Here is a 14,563-nt window from a genome sequence, read left to right as displayed (position 1 = left end):
TAGAACTACCATACAATCTAGCAATTCCACTTCTGGGTATTTATATGGAGAAAACAAAAACACTAATTTGAAAAGATATATGCACCCCCCTATGTTCATTGCAGCATTATTCATAATAGCCAAGATACTGAAGTTAAGGATCTTGAGATGGGGAGATTATCTGGATTATCCGTGTGGGCCCAAGGTAATCATTAGTGTTCTTTTAACAGGAAGGTGGGAAGGTCAGAGTCAGAGAAGAAAATGGCCAAGTAGGAGTGATTGAGGTAGGGGCCATGAGCCAAGGAATGTGGGCAGCCTCTAGAAGTTGGAAAAGGCAAGGGAATGATTCTCCTCTGAACCTACAGAAGGAACGAAGTCTTGCCGACATCTTGATTTTTAGCTCTGTGAGACCCATTTCAGATTTCTGACCTCAGAACTAAAAGATAAACTGGTGTTTTAAGCCACTAAATTTGTGGTAATTTGTTACAGAGCACTTGTAATAGGAAACAGAAAATTTGGGGAAAAGTTAAAAATAGAAACATAGACACCTGAGAAAATTAAAATTGCATAATTACTGCAGGCTAACAAATATTGCATAAGAAAGTAAATAAACTCACAGTAAGGAACACTCTCATATATATTAATGTAAACGCTTAATATTGATTTAACCAAAAAGTGATTTGTGACTGCACTGGAAGATTGGGGGTGGGGGTGGGATGGAGAATGTTGGCCCAACGACCAGGTGACAGGGCCACTGTATCTAGCTGTCCGTGTTCCCCTTTGCTGGGGGCCTGGTCAGGAGGTCTCAGGGAGACAAGGGAAGGAGGTGGGTGGAGCACACCAGGTGAGAAGATGGTGCCACAGGGGACTAGAATTCAGGTAAGAATCTGAGAGGAGCCTGCAGCAGTAATAAGACAGAAGCTCTGCTTCTGTTTAGGACCTTGTATCTGCTTCCTGTGAGAATGGGGCCGATCCTGAACTTGGGGGTTTAGAGGAGTCCCTGGGGCAAGAAGTGAGAGGCTGGGGCAGGCCAACTCCCAGCAAGTGCCTTCCCTATTCCATTTCTTGTCGGCCCATCTGGACTGAGCAGTTCTTAAAGGCCTGGATCCACCATGTCATTCTCTGTGCCCCCAGGGAGCCTGGCAAAGCAACTTGTCCACGACAGGTATTTGATAAATATTTGTTACCTGACTAATAAACTGGGTGGCTCTAATCACAGAGAGCAGTCAACAAGGAGAAAGGAGCTCCACAAGTGAAACTGTACAGAAGTAAATTATGGTACAACCACTCAGTGGAGATTATATAGTTTTTTTTTTTTCTTTTTTTGCTGCACCACGTGGCGTACTGGATGTTAGTTCTCAGACCAGGGATTGAACCCATGCCCCCTCCAGTGGAAGCAGAGAGACTTAGCATTGGACTGCTAGGGAAGCCCTATATAGATTTTAACTGACCACTTTAAAGCCTGTGGAAGCATGAAGAAATGAGTATGAACCAAGATATAAAATAGTGTGTATGCAATGAATACAATTATGTAAAAGTTTGTACCAATATGGACAAGGGTTAGAAAAGAATATATTTAAAAATGAAAATTGGGCCAGAATTATAGTTTTTCTTCCCCCCTCCACAACATTCTTTACTAAAATTTTCTTTGGGTTTTGGAATCAGATGGGTCGGATTTGCATGGAAGCTTCTCCACTTATCACCTGTGGGACCTCAAAAAATGTACTTTCACATTTCTGAGTCTCAGTTTCCTCATCTGCAAAATGGGGACAAAAATTCATGCCTCCTCATTGTGCTGTTGTGCACATGAAACGAGACCATGTCAGGAAAGCTCTTGGCACACTGCCTTGCATACATTACATTCTCAAAAACTGGTAACTGAGTTTAGGAATATTATGAACCCCAGTGGCATTTTGTTTATAGAAACTTTTATTTCTAAATTTGTGGGAGAATAGGTTTATTTTTGTGTTTCTGTTAAATTGAAATATGCTTATTGTAAAGAAAATCATAACACAGAAGAGTCTAAGGAAGTAAAAATTCTCCAAAATACTAACATCTAGAGATGACCACTGAAAATATTTTGATTAATATCTTCTAGAATTCTCTCTAAAGAAACAGATTTATATAGTTTTCCATAAATGAGAACAAACTCTACTTACATTCTAGATGTGCCTTTTTTAAACGACGTCATGAGCTTCTTTAATGTCAGTAACTATATAAATATATATATAGTATATATATAGTATAATATATATATATAGTATATATATTATATATAGTATAATCATATAATCTTTATTTTTTTTTTTTGCGGTACACGGGCCTCTCACTGTTGTGGCCTCTCCCGTTGTGGAGCACAGACTCTGGACGTGCAGACCCACCGGCCATGGCTCACGGGCCCGGCTGCTCCATGGCACGTGGGATCCTCCCGGACCGGGGCACGAACCCGTGTCCCCTGCATCGGCAGGCGGACTCTCAACCACTGTGCCACCAGGGAAGCCCCTATATAATCCTTTTTAAACTTAAGTTTACTATGGAGAGATTTTTTAAATGTACAGAAGTAGAGAAAAGAGTACAGTGAACTCACACATCACCTAGCTTCAACAATTAGCAATTTGTGGCTAGTCTCATTCATCTATACTCAGGCCACTTTTCTAACACTAGATTATTTTAAAAGCAAATCTATAATTTTAATTATACCTAAGACAGATCTTTAAAACAAGCCTGAGATTTGATTCTATATCATCCTGACTTTGTAAATTTTCCTTCTATGAATGTACCTGTTTATATTTTTAGCCAGTTTTATATTGATGAACATTTGGTTGTTTCCTTTTCTCACCAATGCTTAGTGCATATTCTTTTGCTCTTAAAAAGTAAAGGCCTCTTCCTTCAAATACTCGCGGGGATGACACTCAAAATAGTTAACAACCGGTAAGACAAGACTATGGAACAATCAGTATAGTCAAGGGTTATAGGGATGGAACAGGGTGGAGGACCCTCTCCCATCCCCATGCCAGGTATTAAACCCTTACCTGCTGAATCCTGAGGAGGTATGTGGGTGCCAGGGGAGGTGTTGGGGTAACAAGGTGGCAGTCAGGGCATTCAAGGGGCTTGAACAATGTATATGCATAACCAGTATGGTAGTATTTCAATATATCAGTAACTGCATACGAGCTAAACGTCAGCCCTCTACCTCTGTACCCCCCCCAAGAGGGAATCACTGTTAAGAGCTTTTTGGTTACCCTTCCAGAAATGTTCTGTAATCTTTAAAATTTTGTACACAAGTGAGAACATACTTTACACACTACACCATTTCTGTTTTTTAAAAAATTTTTAATATATAGCAGGCTATCTAATAGATATTTCCATATCAGCATAGATAGATCTGCTGCATACAGAGTGGCTTGATGCGCACCGTATGGCTCTAAACACAGGGGTGTGTGTGGTGGTGATGGGGTTAGGATTCTTTCTCCTCATTATTTTCCTTTCCTATTTCTCTCCCTGATGATTTTGCCTGAGGATCAGTGGACCGAACGTGCCAACTGGTGACTCTGTAGTCACCAGTGAGCCAGCTGAGCCTCCAGAAAAAATTATATGAAACATCTTCCCAAAGGGCTTACCTTGGACTGCCCAAAGATTTGTTTTTCCCATGTGGCTCCTCTCCAAGCCAAGAGTCTTAAAGACACCACAAAGTTATAGAGAAACTGTTTCGCACCAACACAAAATCAGAATTCATTCTAGGTCAAATCCAGAGGGTTCCGGAACTCGAGACTTCAGTGGTCATTCCAAGTGACTGAAATGCCAGAGCAGAAAATCCACAGTATGTGTGCTGCAGAGAGGCAGGCTTCCAGTGAATCCTGTCAAAGTCTTTTACAAAGGCTGACCTGGTATGAGCATGAATTTCCCTTCTAAAGACAATCCAGTTTGAGTCTTTCAGTATTGCAGTGAAAGCCAAACTAGAGCAGAAAGTCACCCCTTCATTCATACTCTTGACGTGGGCTTTGCGTTGTGAGGTTTGTCCTTGGGAGATGGAAGGGAAGATTTCTTTCTTTTATTGCTATGGAAACAGAACGGCAGCACCTCATTGGCTCAGGCACTCTGCTCTTTAAGAGAGAAGGCTGGAGGAGCAGCCATTAAGAAATTCTCCAAGATGTGAGACAAGATATGCTTAAGATATACTTTCAGAGGAAATAAAATTAAACAGCACTCCTAGGCTTAGTTGGCTGTGGCAGTAGTTTCCAGACAGGATCTGTGATGGGTTTTAAGTTCCTCTGTCATTTGCTCACAGAAACCTAAAACTCTAAAGTAAGCACTTTCTTCCTTGAATTTCAGGATTTGAAATCTATAAAAGTACAAATCCCCCAGGAGAGGAGTCTTTTTCAGTACCAGGAAATTCAGATTTCTTTTTTTCCCTAAAGAAAGCTTCTTTTCCTCATATTGGATTGGCCAAAAAGTTCGTTTGGGTTTTTTGTTAAGATGTTACCGAAAACCCTGAACGGACTTTTTGGCCAACCCAACAGAAAAAAAATGCTTGCTTAAAAAAAGACCAGTGGCTTTTATTTTTATTCTGCTGCATCTCACTATTTTACACATTTTATAATAAAAAATTGCTTTAAATAATACCCTTGTTACATACTATTCTCATCTATTTAAAAAAATTTTTTTAATAAATTTTATTCATTTATTTATTTTAATTTTAATTTTATATTGATAGTTGATTAACAACTATCATAGTTGTTAATAGTTGATTAACATAGCATAGTTGATTAACAATGTTATATTAGTTTCAGGTGTACAGCAAAGTGATGCAGTTATACATGTACATGTATCTATTCTTTTTCAAATTCTTTTCCCATTTAGGTTATTACAGAATTTTTTTTTTTTTTTTTTTTTTGCGTTACGCGGGCCTCTCACTTGTTGTGGCCTCTCCCGTTGCGGAGCACAGGCTCCAGACACGCAGGCTCAGCAGCCATGGCTCACGGGCCCAGCTGCTCCGCGGCATGGGGATCTTCCTGGACCGGGGCACGAACCCGTGTCCCCTGCATCGACAGGCGGACTCTCAACCACTGCGCCACCAGGGAAGCCCTATTACAGAATTTTGAGCAGAGTTCCCTGTGCTATACAGTTGGTCCTTATTGGTTATCTATTTTAAATATAGTAGTGTGTACATGTCAATCCCAAACTCCCAATCTATCCCTTTTTCTTCTATTTAAAATGAAAGCTGATTATAAATCCACCAGATTGATTTCATGATTCACTGATGAGTCACACCCCAAAGCTTTTAAAACTTTGTTATAAGTTCATGCATTCATTCTACTCCACACTTACTATCTACTGTGTGCCAGGCACTGTTGTGAGGTTGGGTGGATACCTCAGTTTCTGGGATCCAAAGAGCTTAGAGACTAGTGGGGAAATGGACAGTTAATAAATTCAAGAAAAGCACAATGAAGCTTATATTGAGGGCTTCACCACATGCAGTGGGAGTGGATAGCTGGGATTTCTCTCTAGTTTAATGAGTCAAATAGTTTTAATCAGAGAAAGAATCTAACTAGCTTTGCATATTAGAAAGATAATTTTGACTGCAGTGTAGGAAAAAACAATTGGAAGGGCCAAGATACGTATGAGGGAGGAAAATCAGTTAGGAGTCTGTGGCAGTGGCCACAGGAGGGAGTAGCAGTGGAGATGGAGAGAAAGAGGACACAAGAGGTCTTGGTGATTGAGGGAAAAGGAGGAGGCTATGATGATTCCTGGGTTTCTAGCTCAAGCAATTGAATAGATGGTGGGGCCATATATTGAGATGGGAAAGTCTGGGGGACAGACAGGCTCAGGGGAGCTGGTCATGATTTCTTGGACTTGCTGAGTCTGAGATGCCAGGGAGACATCCAAGTGGTGAGGTCAGTTACAGAGCTTGTTACATGTTTTGGGAGTTCAAAAGAAGAGTCTGGGCTATAAACACTTTAGGAGTCTTCAGAGTAGATCCTATTTTAAGCCAAGGCAGTGGATGAGATCACACAGGGAAAGGGTGTGTGTAAAAAGAGAAGAGGTTGAAAAAAAAAAAATCCCACAAGAACTCAGGGGCAAAAAATATACAGATCAATTTTCACTGCAAAGTAAAGGAGCTGTTACAGTGGAGGATTACTGGACTGAATGTCAATATTATGACATAGTGTGAGTGTGTTTTGTGTTTGGTAATTGCAATCGTTGCTTTTGTTGTGGTCATCCATTTACAATGCTTGGTGTCAGTTTATTTATCTCTTGTAAAAATAAAATACAGTATGTGTGTGTGTGAAAAAAAAAAAAAAAGAAGAGAAGAGGGTCTAGAACAGAGCCCTGAGGATCACCAATGTTTATGACGGTGTTTCTCAAAGTATGAACCATGTGTTAGTTAAAATATGTAAAACTACTACATGAGTGAAAGTGGCTTAAAACAGAGAGGTTCATTAATTTCATGAAATACAAAGTCTGAGGTCAGGCTACCAGAGTTGATGTAGACTCAGAAATGTCATTGTAGAACTCAGTTCTTTCCATTTAATCTGTTAGCTCTTCTCCTTCTCTTCCTTATCACTGTCATTATATTCCAGAATATTTATTTTCAATAAATCTTCCTTTATACACATAATGAATATTTAATTAGTCAGCAGAGAAAATAAATATGTCTACATTTAAGATAAATCTTTACTCTCACAGATATGTTCTCTAGCCTTGGTGACTTGACTAATTAACAAATTAGTCTCTAAGTAAAGAAGATTTGAATTTAAGTGTGGAGAGACATAACATATTCACTGAAACCAAATGGACCATTTTTCAAACGCTAGGACTGACTCTAATTATTTGCACTTAGTTGGATTATTGTGTATTTTACGATTTGCATTATCATCTTATTACCATACGACACCTGCTATGGAAGAAAAATGTATTTTATGTGATTCATAAGGAACAGTTGGAGAAAATTGCCCTTCATTTGCAAATCTCTGTTGATACTTTGCAATAGTTACCAAAGTAAAGCTGAAGCATCAAAGTATGTATAAAGATCATACAAACTATATACAAAAAGAGAACTGGGTTCTTTCCATCTTTCTGTCATGTCAGCCTCAGTGTGTTGCTGGAGGGGAGCCTCGTGATTGCACTGTGGCTGCCACGACTCCAAGTACGATGAGCAGACTAGGTAGAGATGACTTCAAAAGCTAAAAGGAGGACTTCCCTGGTGGTCCAATGGTTAAGACTTCGCCTTCCAATGCAGGGGGTGTAGGTTTGATCCCTGCGTGGGGAGCTAAGATCCCACATGCCTCACGGCCAAAAAACCAAAACATAAAACAGAAGCAATATTGTAAAAAATTCATTGAAGACTTTAAAAATGGTCCACGTCAGAAAAAAAAAAAAAAAAAAAAAAACTAAAAGGGAGGGAGAGAAGTTACCAAGAGAACAAGGGGATTGGATTTAGGAATTGGATATTTATCTTGAGTCTGTTTATTGCATGAAAATTTATATTTACCTGCTGTCTTACGATTAAAAAATAATAGGTAGGATTTGGGTCTTGTGTGGAGAGTGGCTGAAGAGAAAGATACAAAGGAAGTGGGTGCTGAAGGAAAACCCCAGCCACTTGACTTGGCCAAGGCTTAGCACTAATAACATTGGGATTTTTTTCCCTCCTTTCCTCTTTTTAGTCATTAGGACAACTTTGTTATCTCTAAAACAGCAGAAGGAAAGGAAATGAAAGTTTTTCGGAGCTAAATGTTCATTGCTCTTTCTTTGGTTGAACTTAGGGAAACTTTGGCATTGCATAAAAGGCTCTTTCCAAAGACCCCGTAAGGGGACTGATGCTACTAACATTCTCAGTAACTTTCCCCAAAGCAGTGTGCCTTAGTATTTGGAATGAAGGTGGAGGAGGCCAGAATACCAACAGTATAACCAAGTATAAGTTGAATAAATGAATGAGAGAAACTGTGACCTAACAATCCACATATGTCATCAAAATTAGTCTGCACATTGGCTGGGGAAATGGGCACCATCTTGTGTGACGCTGCAGCCCTCATGAAATGGTGAGCATCTAGAGGCTTCCCGTTCGTGCGGCTCTATATGGTGGCTCTATGAGAATATTCCTACTGTGGAAAAGACAGTGTTCTCTTAAGGAGCTTGTCATTATTTTCAGTTCTCTTTGATCATTTCTTGTCTTTTAAGATCTGAGTTAAGGGTGCTATGCTAAATCCCACAGACTCATTGAGCAGTTTCCAAATGGCCCCTAGCCAGGGAGCCCCAGGAATCATGCAGCAGCCTGCAGTGCCACCCTCACACCTAGAAAGAGAGGCCGTTGCCCTGAGCCCTGGGCTTTAGACGGCTCTGCACATCACAGGTCTACACAAAACCCTAACTTTATTAAAGAACACATGGGCCCTTGATTTTGAGCTCAGTTCTGGAATAGCAGGACCTGTAACCCTAAACATGCTTCCTCATCATTAACATCATCAGGCCCCAGGAGAATGTTTCTCCCCATCTCTTGCCCTTTATCTTTAGAACAAAAGATGACTGTGTCCACATGCTATGAAAGTTTCTGGGTTGTCCTGCTGCTAAGGTCAGAAACCCTGCTTTGGAATTCAGGTAGAACTGGGGCAGGAGCAGTGAGGTGGGAGGAAAGGGAACTTGTCAAAAACACTCAGCATGAATGCACAGATTTATGCATAATGAGAGAACTGTTTCCCAGTGGTGCTGAGGATCCATTTTTTGCTTCTCATGCTTTCATTTGTAAATCCACAGGTACTCATCTATTGGAGTGGTACTTGCAAGAACTACATATTATAGCTGAAGAGCATTTTGTAACATGGGTTCTGATTACCTTTAAATTGATATATATAGAGAGGTCTAGATGGAATGCAAATGAATCATGGCGCCAATTCTTCACATTATTGTATAGATCTGGCGATTGCTTTCAGAGATGGTGAAATAGCTTTACAAGTGGTAGTGAATTAAATGAAATTAAAATACTTTGTAAAATTTTCTGGCCCTTTTGTTGTAATGTCTGAATGTGATGTGAAGTTCTTGCTTTTAAACAACTTAGTGATTTTGCTGAGAAGGTAAGACAAATAGATTTAATGGAATAAAATTTTTTTACTTATTTGACATTTATATATATTTCTTCTAACATCTCACCTCACCTTTGGTGTGCTTCACTCATACTTTCTTATGTTAAAGAATAAAGCACTTCCTGCCTGTCAGCCGACAGTTGTGCTTTGGCATCTTTGCCAAACCTGCACGACAATTGTTCACTTGAAAATTTTATGGCATTTTAGTCCTATTTCATAAAAACTAATGAAAAAAAGAAAAACCAATACTAGCATAACTCAAACATATAATAAAAACAGAGATGAAAGTCAACAGGATGCTGAAAGCCTCAAATCTTCAGCCTCATCAGGTATTTGAACTTAAAACACATCCATTGAAAATCATTTGTGAAAGAAAACACAAAGATGCTGGGAATATCACTAAATTATATATCAAAGAAGTAGAGACTCAAACTTTACTCATTTCTCACAAAATGTTCATATTTCTTTTTTTTAATTTTATTTTTTATACAGCAGGTTATTATTTATCTATTTTATACATATTAGTGTATACATGTCAATCCCACTCTTCCAGTTCATCCCCCCCCCCCACGTCTCCCCTTGGTGTTCATATGTTTGTTCTCTACATCTGTGTCTCTATTTCTGCCTTGCAAACTGGTCCATCTGTACCATTTTTCTAGATTCCACATATATGTGTTAATATATGATATTTTTCTCTTTCTGACTTACTTCATTCTGTATGACAGTCTCTAGGTCCATCCATGTCTCTAAAATGACCCAATTTCATTCCTTTTTATGGCTGAGCAATATTCCATTGCATATATGTACCACATCTTCTTTATCCATTCAACTGTTGATGGGCATTTAGGTTGCTTCCATGACCTGGCTATTGTAAATAGAGCTGCAATGAACATTGGGGTGCATGTGCCTTTTTGAATTATGGTTTTCTCTGGGTATATGCCCAGTAGTAGGATTGCTGGGTCATATGGTAATTCTATTTTTAGTTATTTAAGGAACCTCCATACTGTTCTCCATAGTGGCTGTATCAATTTACATTCCCACCAGCAGTGCAAGAGGGTTCCCTTTTCTCCACACCCCCTCCAGCATTTGTTGTTTGTAGATTTTCTGATGATGTCCATTCTAACGGGTGTGAGGTGATACCTCACTGCAGTTTTGATTTGCATTTCTCTAATAATTAGTGATGTTGAGCAGCTTTTCATATGCCTGTTGACCATCTGTATGTCTTCTTTGGAGAAATGTCTATTTAGGTCTTTTGCCCATTTTTTGATTGGGTTGTTTTTCTAATATTGAGCTGCTTGAGCTGTTTATATATTTTGGAGATTAATCCTTCGTCTGTTGATTCATTTGCAACAGAGAAGAAAAAGAAATGAAAGGAATACAAATTGCAGAATTTGCAGAATTTCTCCCATTCTGAGGGTTGTGTTTTCATCTTGTTTATAGTTTCCTTTGCTGTGCAAAAGCTTTTAAGTTTCATTAGGTCCCATTTGTTTATTTTTGGTTTTATTTCCATTACTCTAGGAGGTGGATCAAAAAAGATCTTGCTGTGATTTATGTCAAAGAGTGTTCTTCCTATGTGTTCCTCTAAGAGTTTTATAGTGTCGGTCTTACATTTAGGTCTTTAATCCACTTTGCGTTTATTTTTGTGTATGGTGAGAGGGAGTGTTCTAATTTCATTCTTTTACATGTAGCTGTCCAGTTTTCCCAGCACCACTTATTGAAGAGGCTGTCTTTTCTCCATTGTATATCCTTGCCTCCTTTGTTATAGATTAGTTGACCATAGGTGCATGGGTTTATCTCTGGGCTTTCTATCTTGCTCCATTGATCTATATTTCTGTTTTTGTGCCAGTACCATATTGTCTTGATTACTGTAGCTTTGTAGTATAGTCTGAAGTCAGGGAGTCTGATTCCTCCAGCTTCATTTTTTTTCCCTCAAGATTGCTTTGGCTATTCAGGGTCTTTTATGTCTCCATACAAATTTTAAGATTTTTTGTTCTAGTTCTGTAAAAAATGTCATTGGCAATTTGATAGGGATTGCATTGAATCTGTAGATTGCTTTGGGTAGTAAAGTCATTTTCACAATATTGATTCTTCCAATCCAAGAACATGGTATATCTCTCCATCTGTTTGTGTCATCTTTGATTTCTTTCATCAGTGTCTTATAGTTTTCTGAGTACAGGTCTTTTACCTCCTTAGGTAGGTTTATTCCTAGGTATTTTATTCTTTTTGTTGCAATGGTGAATGGGATTGTTTCCTTATTTTCTCTTTCTGATCTTTCGTTGTTAGTGTATAGGAATGCAAGTGATTTCTGTGCATTAATTTTGTATCCTGCAACTTGATTAGCTCTAATAGTTTTCTGGTGGCATCTTTAGGATTCTCTATGTATGGTATCATGTGACCTGCACACAGTGACAGCTTTACTTCTTCTTTTTCCAATTTGTATTCCTTTCATTTCTTTTTCTTCTCTGATTGCCATGGCTAGGACTCCCAAAACTATGTTGAATAATAGTGGTGAGAGTGGACATCCTTGTCTTGTTCCTGATATTAGAGGAAATGCTTTCAGTTTTTCACCATTGAGAATGATGTTTCCTGTTGGTTTGTCATATATGACCTTTATTATGTTGAGGTAGGTTCCCTCTATGCCCACCTTCTGGAGAGTTTTTATCATAAATGGGTGTTGAATTTTGTCAAAAGCTTTTTCTGCATCTATTGCGATGATCATATGATTTTTATTCTTCAATTTGTTAATATGGTGTATCACTGATTGATTTGCATATATCGAAGAATCTTTGCATCCCTGGGATAAATCCCATTTGATCATGGTGTATGATCCTTTTAATGTGTTGTTGGATTCTGTTTGCTAGTATTTTGTTGAGGATTTTTGCAACTACATTCATCAGTGATATTGGACTGTAATTTTCTTTTTTTGTGATATCTATGTCTGGTTTTGGTATTAGGATGATGGTGACCTCATGAAATGAGTTTAGGAGTGTTCCTTCCTCTGCAATTTTTTGGAGGAGTTTGAGAAGGATGGATGTTAGCTCTTCTCTAAATGTTTGATAGAATTCACCTGTGAAGCCATCTGGTCCTGGACTTTTGTTTGTTGGAAGATTTTTAATCACAGTTTCAATTTCATTATTTGTGATTGTTCTATTCATATTTTCTGTTTCTTCCTGGTTCAGTCTTGGAAGGTTATATCTTTCTAAGAATTTGTCCATTTCTTTCATGTTGTTCATTTTATTGGCATAGAGTTGCTTGTAGTAGTCTCTGTATTTCTGTGGTGTCCATTGTATTGTCTCCTTTTTCATTTCTAATTTTATTGATTTGAGTCCTCTCCCTCTTTTTCATGATGAGTCTGGCTAAAGGTTTATCATTTTGTTTAATTGCAAATGTTGGTGTGTTTAATATTGTCCCAGAGATCTCTTAGGCTGTCTTCATTTCTTTTCATTCTTTTTTCTTTATTCTCTTCCGCGGCAGTGAATTCCACCATTCTGTCTTCCAGGTCACTTATCCGTTCTTCTGCCTCAGTTATTCTGCTATTGATTCTTTCTAGTGTATTTTTCACTTCAGTTATTGTATTGTTCATCTCTGTTTGCTTGTTCTTTAATTCTTCTAGGTCCTTGCTAAACGTTTCTTGCATCTTCTTGATCTTTGCCTCCATTCTTTTTCTGAGGTCCTGGATCATCTTCACTATCAATATTCTGAATTCTTTTTCTGGAAGCTTGCCTATCTCCACTTCATTTAATTGTTTTTCTGGGGTTTTATCTTGTTTCTTCATCTGGTACATAGTCCTCTGCCTTTTCATTTTGTCTATCTTTCTGTGAATGTGGTTTTTGTTTCACAGGCTGCAGGATTGTAGTTCTTGCTTCTGCTGTCTGCCCTCTGGTGGATGAGGCTAAGAGGCTTGTGCAAGTTTCCTGATGGGAGGGACTGGTGGTGGGTAGAGCTTGGTGTTGCTCTGGTGGGCAGAGCTCAGCAAAACTTTAATCCATTTGTCTGCTGATGGGTGGGGCTGAGTTCTCTCCCTGTTGGTTGTTTGGCCTGAGGCAACCCAGCACTGGAGGCTACAGGCTCTTTGGGGGGGCTAATGGTGGACTCTGGGAGGGCTCATGCCAAGGAGTACTTCCCAGAACTTCTGCTGCCAGTGTCCTTGACCCCATGGTGTCACAGCCAACCCCACCTCTGTAGGAGACCTTCCAACACTAGCAGGTAGGTCTGGTTCAGTCTCCTATGGGGTCACTGCTCCTTCTCCCTGGGTCCTAATGCACACACTACTTTGTGTGTGCCCTCCAAGAGTGGAGTCTCTGTTTCCCCCAGTCCTGTCACTCCAGTGGGTGGACTTCTGTGGTGTAATTGTTCTCCAGTTTGTGAGTAACCCACCCAGCGGTTATGGGATTTGATTTGTGATTGTGCCCTTACTACTGTCTCATTGCAGCTTCTCCTTTGTCTTTGGATGTGGGGTATCTTTTTTGGGGAGTTCCAGTGTCTTCCTGCCAATGATCATTCAGCAGTTAGTTGCAATTCCGGTGCTCTTGCAAGAGCGAGTGCATGTCCTTCTATTCCGCTATCTGGAACCAATCTCCATATTTCTAAATGGATATTAGATGAGTTTAAAATAAATACACCAATTAAATTGTGAGAGAGAAAAGAGAACATCAAAGAACTTTTCTGTTAGAATCCAACAATTCTCAAATTTAATTTCTTGGAAACAGTTTTGTAATAGCTAAGAGTATCAATAGTAAATTGTGGACTATAAGTAATGAATTGCTTCATACTTCCTGAGTCTTTTCAAATTAAAGATCTACATTGACTTTAGATTTTATTTTTTTGTTGCTGATACTTTGCTGAGGAAACAATAAGGCTATTCTATTTTTTAAAATCTAAGAAAATAGAATAAGATGTTTACTACTCATGACTATTGTTGTTTTGTTTTTTCTGCTGTTTTGACAAATAGAGTTGTTTTCTGTACCAAAAACAACATAATGGAAAGGAAAGACTTAATGCAGGATTACCTGTGAAAAGAACTGGGACAAAAACACAGAAAGACAAATGAAAATTTAAGAAGATACTCATGTTTATTATCTGATTAACATTTGACAAAGCAAAGGTAGGTACACAAAGAGCTCTTTGACAAAGTCAAGCCCCAGATATCAAACTACAGTATCTCCCTGGCAGCCCCAGAGGGCACCATGCCACTCCCAGGTAGCTGTGCTGGCTATGCAACCACTCAGTGTACATGTTGCTGTGTTGTACTTGGAGTACAGGCTTGCAGGCATCCGACATCAAAGGAGTGGGCTACTAAACACTAAGAGTTCTAGTTCCAGGTGTCAAAAGTCAATGTTATTACCAACAAGTACTAATTGTGTACCAGAATGGTCAGAAAAAATAACAGGCTTTCAATACTGTATAAAATACACCTTTTGTAAAGAACAGGCTCTTGTTGTGAGCTGCCTTTAACTTATTTCCTCCCTTTGCCAAAGTCTGTTCATTCAGGTCAAATCAAGGACATA

The sequence above is a fragment of the Delphinus delphis genome, chromosome 7 (assembly GCF_949987515.2).
Source record: "Delphinus delphis chromosome 7, mDelDel1.2, whole genome shotgun sequence".
NCBI classification, from domain to species: Eukaryota; Metazoa; Chordata; class Mammalia; order Artiodactyla; family Delphinidae; genus Delphinus; species Delphinus delphis.
This window is presented reverse-complemented; position numbering follows the sequence as displayed.